This window comes from Centrocercus urophasianus, unplaced genomic scaffold, assembly GCF_019232065.1.
Source record: "Centrocercus urophasianus isolate 14NV4802_14NV808 unplaced genomic scaffold, USGS_Curo_1.0 seq_32, whole genome shotgun sequence".
Classification (NCBI taxonomy): domain Eukaryota; kingdom Metazoa; phylum Chordata; class Aves; order Galliformes; family Phasianidae; genus Centrocercus; species Centrocercus urophasianus.
In genome coordinates, this window is record NW_024884889.1 from 141,030 (window position 1) to 152,258 (window position 11,229).

Here is an 11,229-nt window from a genome sequence, read left to right on the forward strand (position 1 = left end):
CTGTTGTGCTTTTTTTTTTTTAACCAATTTTAAGTCGACTTGGACATCCTTTTTCCCTTACCAGCCATGGTTTTGGTTTCAATTAGCGCATTTAGCAATAACGCTGATAATCTGGAAGCAGACATGAAGGCTTTTACTGCAAACGTATTGCAACATGGATGTGCAGGAAGCCATGGAACTGTACTGAGGCTAAGTGGGAAGAGGCTAACTGTAACTGCTAGGGTACCAAGCGCAAACTCGAGACAATTAAGTAGATTCATAGAGATTAATTTCACTCTTCTAATTCCATTGCTCTGAAACCATGAAGGAGAACCATCACAGACCCCCAACTCAGAACAGTGAGCCCTAAGCAATTGAGGCTACCAGGCTTTCCTGAAGCATCCCTGATGGCTGCGTGCGGCCTCCTATTGCCTGCGAGCATCACAAACTCGTGCCACTTCAGCAGCTGGCACCACAATTCTGGTATAACCTCAATATCAAAATACGAGAAGAGGAGGAAGGAGAAAGCTTTACTGCATGCGAACACAAACCAAAACAATTCTTTACGACCATGAGGGCTTGAGAATACAACAGCTTTCAATGAGACGCAGCCGATGAATGATTAATGGGCTATTCATGTAAAACTACAAGGCATGACTAAGTCTCATCTTGATAAATCAGCTCAAATTCCACTAGTAACAGTAATATATTATAAAGCAGGCAACTCCATTCTTGATTGTTATTATTATGGTGCCTTCTGTCTGCTATTGCAAGTTTTAACATCTTCACACAACAGGATGAGATGAAGATACACGCATCTCCTTATTGAATTAGATAAGAGGATTCCGCACCCTTGATTTAACAGGCAGGATATTGCCCCACTCTCTTCCACACACTCCTTTAGTTTTGTAGAAGGAATATGAATACAAAGGACATCACAGTAAAAACTAAGGATGACATGACTGCCTGTCAAGGAACGAAAGGCATCCCACTGTCCTGTGGCAAGATCTTCTTCTCAACCCATTTCTTTCACTCCCCAGCTCTGTAGGTTGTTTCCCCCCCCTTGTGCTGACACCAGCACTTGTCCCATTGCAAAACAGGCCAATGTAATCCACTATGCTGGCAAACTTAAAAATATTAAATTAAAAAAAAAAAAACAAGAAGAAAGCCAACACCCTGTGGGAACACTCCACAGAACAGAAATACATTTAAGTACTTCAGTCTGCCTTTACAACCAGAACTTCAACAGTACAGTGGCAAAGCAGTGGCACAGCTGCCCAGAGAGGTTTCTAAGCACCCCATGCCTGGAGACGCTCAATGCCAGGCTGGATGGGGCCCATGCTCCTGGAGTCAGAGCCCTGCCCATGGCAGGGGGTTGGAACTAGATGGTCTTCTAGGTCTGTTCAAAACCAGCCCATAATATGGTTGAAATTTCCTTCAAATACAGCCATGAGCACTAAAGCTCGCTCGAGGCAAAATGATGTGAGATCATGCTCTTCTCAAAGCTACAAGCTGCTTAGCCGGCACATCTACCTCTAAAACTTAAGACCCTAGGACACATTTGTGGACTTACAAGTCATTAATATTTTCAATTAGTCTGGCTTCTAACGTGGGTTTGCCTCATTAGCTCCTGCACAGAGGTAATTCCCCGCATCTTCTCTGTGCTGCTCAATACTCATTTGCGGAAAGGGCTGTACATTGCATCACACCTTTTAAAAACTTCTGTCTTGAAGATAACAAGAACTAATTTGGTTGCCATGATGTACTGATGAGCTCATGCCTTTGGAAACAGAAACGGGTTCTGCTTAGCGAGCTAACATCATTCCTCGTGGCTTGTTTGTGACAGTAAGTGCCTGGGACAGGGTACAGATATGCTGAGTGAAAAAAGCTGTGATCGACTCACAGAGATCACCTGGGAGAGAAAGGGGACTGATGAACGCACTGAAAGAAAACTACGAATTGGAAAACTAACATGCCTGTACCTGTACTAAGTTGCTCTTTCTGTATAAAACAGAAGGAAAAAAAAAGGGCCTTTTAAAGTTTCAATTTAAAATACAATTCTACCTGGTTTCCAACGATTCATTACTAATTCTGCCGCTAATAAAATTTTATGTACTGCAACCTACAAAAAACTAAGCATAAAGCCATTTTAGTCAGGCTCTACGGTATATCCATGGTATCTGCCCTACAGAGTCTATAGAAAGAAAACAGAGCTCGTAAGGCTTCCCCTCACCCCAAGCCCCATTCCCATTTTCAAGTGCATATTTTAGAACAAAATTCAAAAGTGCTTAATAAACTTCACCTTTCCTAATGCCCTATCTCTGCATTAATCAAATATTAAATAGACTGAGGAATGAGATGATGTAGCGTGAAGCTTCATTCCCACGTGTTTAATCTTCCCAGAGAATTCATAAGCAGTTGAGGCATGACCAAGTTCCGCAGGTGTTTGTAGGCTTCAGCTCTCTTGGCAGCCACCGTAACAGCCTTCAAGCACCTTACAAGAGCTAAAAACAACGCATCAATCACCTCCTTCCTTCCAGCAGGTAGGCGTAAATTACTTGACTTCAGTGATCAGGCTGGAGGCAGAGGGAAACAGCAGCAGGGTAGCTGAGTGAAGCTGCCTGTAAGAGATTAAGGTTTCACACTGAAAGTTCAAAGGCTCGTGGTCATTCATTCTTCTGTCTTCTGACACACACCGCTAAAGCCAAGGTCCACATGTGCTCTGGCTTCTATATGCAAATCTTGTGTTTGCAGCATAGTTCAGCAGCCAGAGTAAAACAACGACTGCAGGAAACCCTGCTCGCTGAAGGATGAGCATCCTCAGACTGCTGGGGCCGGAAACAGCAAGACAGCCAACGTACACAGTGCAGATCTGGTGAGCACATGGGACACACGTGATGATCTTACAGTGACCTGTGCTGCTCAGCAGGCGATCCGCAGCAGGTTTGGACCAGATGAGGCTGTGCAGAGTGTAACCCCGGTCCTTGCTGATGGAAATAATCAGGACTGGATGTCTCAAGTGCGTGGATCACTGTGAAGGATAGGATGAGACACACTCCTAACCAGAAGCAGAGGGAAATGTTTATTTTTGCAGCTCTTTCGCACTCGCAAAACAGTGGGGGTCTAAAGGGTCCGACCACTGCAGGCTGAAAGCATCTCTTCAGAGGGGCAACCAATGGAGCAGCAGCTTCTGACAACACTCATCATCTTTTACAGCAAGAATTCTAGCTCGGTTTTAGTTAACTGCTGTTGTATCAACAGTTCCCAGTTAATCAGCTATAATATTTACATAATCTTTGTCACATGCTAGTCTTCATTGAAGAGATGTGAGGAAAGAGGATATTCCTATTCATCTTTGGGTCCCTTGTTTCCTCACTATTAAGGCTAATAAAATCCTCCATGTTTTGAAACAAAACCCTGGACAGCTTAGTCTTGTGACTACTTATCTGAGCAGGGTATTTTAGTAATTACTGCTGGCAGCCTTCCTCCCTCATCTACTGCTGCCAGAAGGAGACTAAAACCAGTAAAGTCTATCTGAATATGGGATAAAATACCATTTTTAGTAAAGAATAAACATACAGTCACTAGATTCCTTTATCATACAAGCTACACATTCTTTAGCAGCTGAGGAAAACACTTAATGCTTCTCTGGTCCGTTATGAAGAGTGTTAATCTCTTCTGGCCTTTTGAAGATTTGTTATTATTCAATGTTAGCTAACAGTAAACACAATGCAGTGGGAAAATACCAGGCTCAGTGGGAGCTGGCGAGTACTCCTACAGTGGGTTCTGGCTAAGATATGCCAGTTACGTGATCTTATTTTATCTTCACTGTAAACTGGCTTTCCAACTCTCTCCCTCCGAGGTCAGTGAAGTAAAGATGCGTAAAGAATTTCACAACTGATACAAGTAAACAGACTAGCAAGGGAGGTGTTTCTTACTGTTCTTTTAAGCTAGTGCTCAAAGGCTCAAGTTAGTTAGGATCTTCAGATCTGCACTCACTGTGGAGACACAAACTCAGGGCTTCACACAGAGAGGCAGAGTCCCTCACTACAGGTGGCAGTCCCACTTCAGAGGGGTGATGGTCACAGCAGGAAGCCTGCCAGCCAGCAGCTGCAATGCGAGCCCAGCCCAAGCCTCAACCCTTGAGCTGTGCTTCTCCTCACCTCTACTCAGCCACTCGCATTGCAAGAGAGTTGCTTGGGCAGCAAGATCACAAGAGAGGTAATAAATCCATGTTTAGCTTATAGCTGTGGTGTTTTAAATAGAGCCCCATGTTTCTGACTCATCACAAAGTGCAATCACTGCAAACAGCCCACATGAATAGAATCACACCTGAGAGCCACTTGGTCTTGCTTTTCCACTCGCCATAGGAGAGATGGATTAAAATGAACACGTTCAGCTCCCTAACATCTGCTCAGCAAATGCTGACATAAATCACAGGTTAGAATATAGCGTATTTGCCACATCCTGAATATCAATAGTCAAGACAAAAACCAGGGTGAAATCCCGGACTCATTAAGGTCCATGGCAGAAGTCCCATGGATTTCAGGCAGACCGGTGTTTTAACGCAGATTGTTACCAGATGGTGATTTGAGGACCATTTGATAAACGCCAAGTGGAAAAAAAAAAACAAACAACAACTTCTGTGGTAGGTGCACTAAATTGCATTGGTATCATCCAAAAAGCAGTACACAAAACAAATGCATCTCAGCAACAGCTATGGCCTCCTCCTTAACAAGCACCCTTCTCACTTAGAGATTATCCTTCTAATCAGATTCACCTAAGCAAGGAGATTTAGATTCACCAAATTGATTTTAAGAGATACCTTTTTTTGGTGATATGCCACAATTAGATAGCCTATGTTTAGTTGAAAGTGTGCTGAATTGACACCTGCTAACAGCCCGCTTCCCACGAACAGTACCCGGCTGTAGATAGGAACAGTTGGCAACGAAGGATTTTAAATTCATCTTCTACAGCACAGAGTTTTTTCCATTTGAGAAATGAAACGGGTTTGGTAGCTCTAATTTTCACAGTACAGCATCTTATCCATGCTCAGATCTTTTTCTCCATGTGTTGAACAGAACCTCTTACATTTGAAGAAGCAGGTAAAAAAGGGGAAGCTGTTACTGAAATAAAACAGCAGTCTTAAACAGAAATCAAACCATGCAACAGCTAATACAACAAACCTAGAGGTAACATGCTGTGCTCCGTAATGTGGCTGATGATATTTTTCTTTAGGTCCTTAAAAATAAAGACATTCTTCCAGACAGTTATCCTTATAATCATCCAAAGCTGAGATGAATTGCTGTAAATGCATACTTCTCTCAGCATGATTCTCAGGTTGCCTGTACATTTAAGAAGATGAATTTACACTGGTCACACAATTAAAATTCATCTGTAACCCCAAGGACAAATTGCAACTCCTTTTTTTTCCTCCCTATGGGTAGCATCTTCACACTCCTAAACCAACAGAACACAATCACTGAGCTACTACAAGCACATTCAGCAAACCTGCACGTTAAGAGAGATTTTAAGATACTCTGAAGTTATTTTAAAACCATTATTATGGGTCTGTGTTTACATTCCCTCAATGATTTCATCAAATTTTCCTCACAAACCAAACAAAGAAATTGTTTTTCTTAAACAACCAGCCGTAAACCCCATCTGACATCTCAAGCTAATTGTAGTCTCACTCATACTACATAAACCATGAAGAATAAAACTGCAGCTTCGCTAACCTATCTTACATCCAGCTCAACTGTCCTGGTCCAGAAGCAAATGCAGACACCAAACATTATTAGCAAGAAAGACCTTTCAGCCATATCTACAGAAAAGGTTGAGCCTACGAGGCAAGAACCACCTCAATTGTAACACTGGCATTCCCACAGCCTTTAATATCTGTACCAACAGGATCAGTTACCCCAGTTTAGTCTGCCACCAGTCCCTCAAGCAGGCATGCTAATTGTCTTCAACTGTTCAAGGCAACATAGAGTTGACTGCTGATACGTTTCCAAACTGGGGGTAGAAGTTACTAGAGGGGGTCCAGCAGACTCCAATTCTACATTCCCCCTTCCCAGTTCTACTGAGCAGAGCTTCAGCCATGCAATAGTTTAGAAAAAGCTGCAGTTCCAACCCCTGCCCAGTGCTCCACAGCACAGAATATGAGACACTTGATGCAAAGTCACCTAAAAGATAGCAGTGCCATTAGTGCTCTCTACTGGATAGAAATGTAATTACTCCAAAAATGCAGCAGGAATCTGAGTAATGAGGTGGGGTGCAAAAAACACTTGTATTACATGTCTTGGGCTACTTTTATTAAAAACTTGTACTACTCAATGCAGCAAGTCAAAAACTTACTCTGAGATGAAATCAATGACACAAAATATGGCTGAAGTTTCAACTCCAACCTGAACTATGCGAGAAAAAATACTGCAGAAGAACACTCAAGTTGGGGTAGTTTTACTCCCAAGTATTCCTTGCTGTTCTTCACAATACCTGCTGGTATTGCACAGGTTAGTTTGCAGCTACCAACTGAAAACCAATTTCCAAAGTTCATATTGCTCTGAAAAACAATGGTGTATTTGAAGTCATAAAGTAATTTTGTTCATCACTCTGCATACTCTGCAAACGCATAGCAAGCCCCCACTTGGCAGATGACTATGCTAAGTGTGTCACTTAGTTCACTGTGACTTCCAGGTGAAGAAACCCAAGTCAATTCTCTGTTAGCCCAAACATCAGTGCATGTGGTTCCATCTGAACTCAACAAACTGTAGTTTGGCATTCCCTCAGGCCAACACCAAATCACAGAGCCCCAGCAGCAGAAAGATTGCACTGCCCCATGATTCAGGATTACTTAAGGGGTAGGGAAACAAAGAATTCTTCTGTTGGGTCCCAAAGATCTGAAGGAAAATACCTATCCTAAAAAAAGCTGAGATTCAGGAGTTTCAAAGGATGAGTTAATATATACCTTGGCTTCATTTTCATCTTCTTCCAGTGCTTTGTTCACCATCTGTTAATTTTCCTCTCAAGTGAGATTCCTATCACATCAGATTTGACACTTAAGAGTATGCATCATACATTAAAAACAAGAAGTATATTCAGACTAGAGAGTTCCTTCGAAAAAATTCAATAGCTTTTTCCAAAAGTCAGAGACAAAACCCCAAATATTCACTTCTGTCCAAACAAGTTTGCTTGAATGCAGGTGAGCAGGGGGACCAGACACCTGTTTAGCTCAACTAACCATAAAAAAAAATAAAGTCAGTTACTTTGACCAGATGGCTGATACACATTTTTCCCACATTGTCTTCTTTATGTACGCATGACATCTGAAGTTGCTAAAGTTTTGCTCAAAGATCTCGTCTCAAAGAATACGAAATCCACAGTTTTGCACACCCACGCTCTCTGAAGCTCATGCTTACATTGAATTCCTGCTACCCCTACCTTAAAAAAAAAATATCTCTTCTACTTACTTCCCTTCAATCAGATCTTCTCGAGTCTGAGCATTCATGCCCACTCCCAGAATGCAGGCAGGGGAATGCCCAAGAGCTGCTGCTCTGTAGTTCATCCTGGTCTATCCAGTTCAGCACATCCACAGCACCAAGAAGGACCAAGTATGATAGACGTGAGCTGAATTTCCAAGCAGCCTTGTCAAAACAAGTTAGAAAAGTTACTCACTTCATTTTGACCTGAACTTTAACTTCGGCTATTCACTCACAAATGGAGAAAAACTTATTATAAACTGCCTATTAGATAGGTCTCCAGAAAAATTAGGAGTTCCGGAACAAAATATTATGTTACTCAAAGCCTGTGATTAAAGGAAACATTTTCCTGGAAGTATACTCAAGTCTGCAGCACATGAATGCAGGACACACTACAAAGAAACTGTACTAATATTACTGCTGTCTCGGCATATACACTACATGCTTTCCACCTCTTAGCACACCGTATGAGACCACAGGAACAGTAGTCTTGTAAGCTGCATATAGGGTCGTACTGACAGCATCTAGGATCCCACATGAGGAAAAAAGTAGTATCTTCCTCAGAAAGCCTACTAATTGTTTTTAACAAGCTCAATATTGTTTGCTTTCTGATCGACTTCCTCAGATTCATACTACTTATCCTCACGTCTTCATTCACATCAACCCCCAAATGCAAAGAACAGAAGATATCATCATTTGGGTTTGTTAGTTCAACAGTTCCTTTCCGTACCATCGCCAATTCTTTTTAACAACAAGTTCTGTATAGCTGCTGTTTCATTTACAGCAAGTAACTCTTGCAGCCCTAGTATTTTTCAGCACAGAACTAGCAGTTCCTACTGAAGCCAAAGCAAGCTACAATTAGGCTCTCTGCTATGTTCAAGCTAGATCTGTCCTCTACCTCAGTATTTAGGAGGTAGAAGTTACTCAAAGCCAAACTGAGACTGCTCAGGTCAAGAATAATTATTCAATTAGCCTGAGTCGGTCTTGCAAGAAGGGAAGGTTCCCACGATTTTATCCACACGCACAGTACTCAACTGAATCCTGAGACCACATAAAGGCATATGTTTCTAATGCCAGAGGGAGGTGTGGGCAGCCAACTAGGAGACAACTTCATAATGCACACTCTAAGGGCAGACCAAACCTTTCTCTTCCTTCCCACATAATTCATCACCCAGGAGTAACTTAGGGATTATTAGCAGGTCTGTTAATTGTTTCAGTTTCCTAAGTATTCTCTTTGTCAAAAAAGAAAAAAATTAACACCAAAAAACTTCTTCCTACTTGCAGTCACAGGAGTCTTCAAAAGAAATACATACATAAGCAGTTGAAAATTGTCTTTATTTATAGTAGTCTTCATTTATAGTAGTTTGTGCCATAATTTCCTTTATCACTGATAACTGCTGCATTTCAAATGATGTTTATGACCTTGAATAAACGTCAAAAGAAAATTAAATCATCTCTGCAGACTTAAGTAACCCAATGAACAACTCTGGGAGACACCTACCCTAAAACCCACGAGTCCAACACCCTCTCCCAGTTAACAGCTTTCTCTGCCCCCCCACTAGTAAAGTAAACCAGTGTGCTCTTCTGTTTGTTCTCAATTAGTTTAGCTATGAGCAACGGTTGATCTCAATTCAACAACTATTTCACAGTAGTGATTTGTGTTGTGCTGATTCCACCCAAACAAACTTGAACTAAGGCTGCCCTTTTCCCAAGTAGAACAAGCATAATAAGCATTACTATCATGAACAGAGAAGGCAACTCAAGCAAAACACACTGATCTTACTACAACACATGACATTCATCTACTGTCAACATCAGGTTCTCTGCATCCATTTAGCTCAATACCACCTGTCACCCTTAACTGATTTTTCATGGACCTGCATACTCCCTCAAGCTGAGATTTATAGATATTATTTACAAAATATACTTAACATACTTTAAAAAAAAAAAACAACAAACACTACCACCATATTTTACTCAAATATCTTTCCTCTCAGATCACACTGAAAGCTTATATGCTTTCAGACACCTTCTGAGGCATTTAAAATATACATATAGACTTCTTTCCACAGTCCCACAGATGTGCATTAAAACACTCAATTGCCCCCACATTTTTTTCAACTGATACAATATACCATTAAATATTCAATCCAATTCACAACAACAAGGTTTAAGCATAGGCACACTGCAGCCCAAGACTTCTATACTTAGTATTTCAGCAGACCAAAACCATGAAAAAACACAGCAAAACCATTAAATAACATTCTTTTACGGAGTTAAGCATCAAATTCTGTAACTCTTTAAAGAACACTTGAGAAGAAGTGAGAGCCATTTGAAAAACAAATTAAAGCATTAATTCAAGTATTAATCAGTATTTTCCACGTGCCTATTGACAGATTTTCCCACATACTGCAGGGTGTTGAGGAGGACTTAGCCTGGTAACAAAGCCCTGCTGACAGAATATCTACCGTCTGGTGGAATTACACAAAAATCTCAACTCTGTGGCAGATGCACATGGTTATATCATTACAATATACACAAACCGTCAATCAGATCAGAGCCATTCTTTCCTTCCTGCGGTGTCGCAGACTCACTTCAGCCCAGCACCAGCACATCTTCCTTACCTCCCCCTTTCGTACACCTGTGTGGCTGCTCCCACAGCTGCCAGTCCATCCCCAGGGGCATCCCTGAAGGGGTGAGGGCCAGAATACAGTGCTGCTCCACCTCAGGCTCCTCCTACTGTGGCCCTGAGGCCAGGCCCAGTTCCACTGCACCCCAGGACTGGCTGCTCTGAGGTACTGAGGGTGACAAAGGCCCAAGATGGCTGCCAGGCAAGGTGCGCCTCCTTGTGGCAGCCAGCAACCTGCCCATCATTTCAAGGCACACTGCAGCATCCTGCTTATCAACAGAGCAGCAGCAGGCTGTGCATTTTGTCAGGCCTGATTCCAGTACAACCGGCTCAAGAAAGTGTTATTAGTCACAGTGGGAAAAAAAATGGAATATCAACTGCGTATCCTGAATCCACACACTTGCCCAGAATCCAATAAGTTTAGAAAAATGCTTTCTCTAACCTGAGCCTTAAAAACAGAGTTGGTTATGCCAAGAGAGGAAGCCCCAGAGAAGAGCACCGTTCTAGGAAGGGACTGGAAGGGGCTATGAATCAGGTCTGGTTACCTACTGTTCACACACTGCTCTGCATTTTATTTCTCACACAGATATACTTGCCTCTTCCTTAAGGCAGGTCTTGGCTTTAAGTCTGTTAAGGAGTTAATCCTTGTGATCAGGCAGTTTCTAATCTAAGACTTAATTACACAAAGTCTGTACTTCCTTTTGTTCTAACTCTCATTTAGCTCACAATGCTTCCAGTCTTCACCTATAATTTCCAGAAGAAAAGAACACTCACTACATACTGGCTTAGAGTTAAAGCTTACCCATCAAAGGAAACTTCCAGGAGACAGAGCAGGTAAAATATTTAACTTTGCAGAGCAGGCAACAAAGGGGAAAAAAAAAAGGGCTAGCCAGAACTTATTTTTTCATACTTCTTCAATGACGGCTTTTCTCTCATCGTGGATAAACACACTCAGGTACTGTAATCATTTCTTACGTTTGTGATACTCACAGCAACCCACTGTAATTCTCCATGTGAAGAAAAACACACAAAAATCAACTTCAGGGAAGAAAGTCAATGCAACTCCATGGACCAATGATACAAAGACCAAAACATAATCTTGCCAAAAGCAAATATGATTTTTAGAGGACATACTACCCTCTT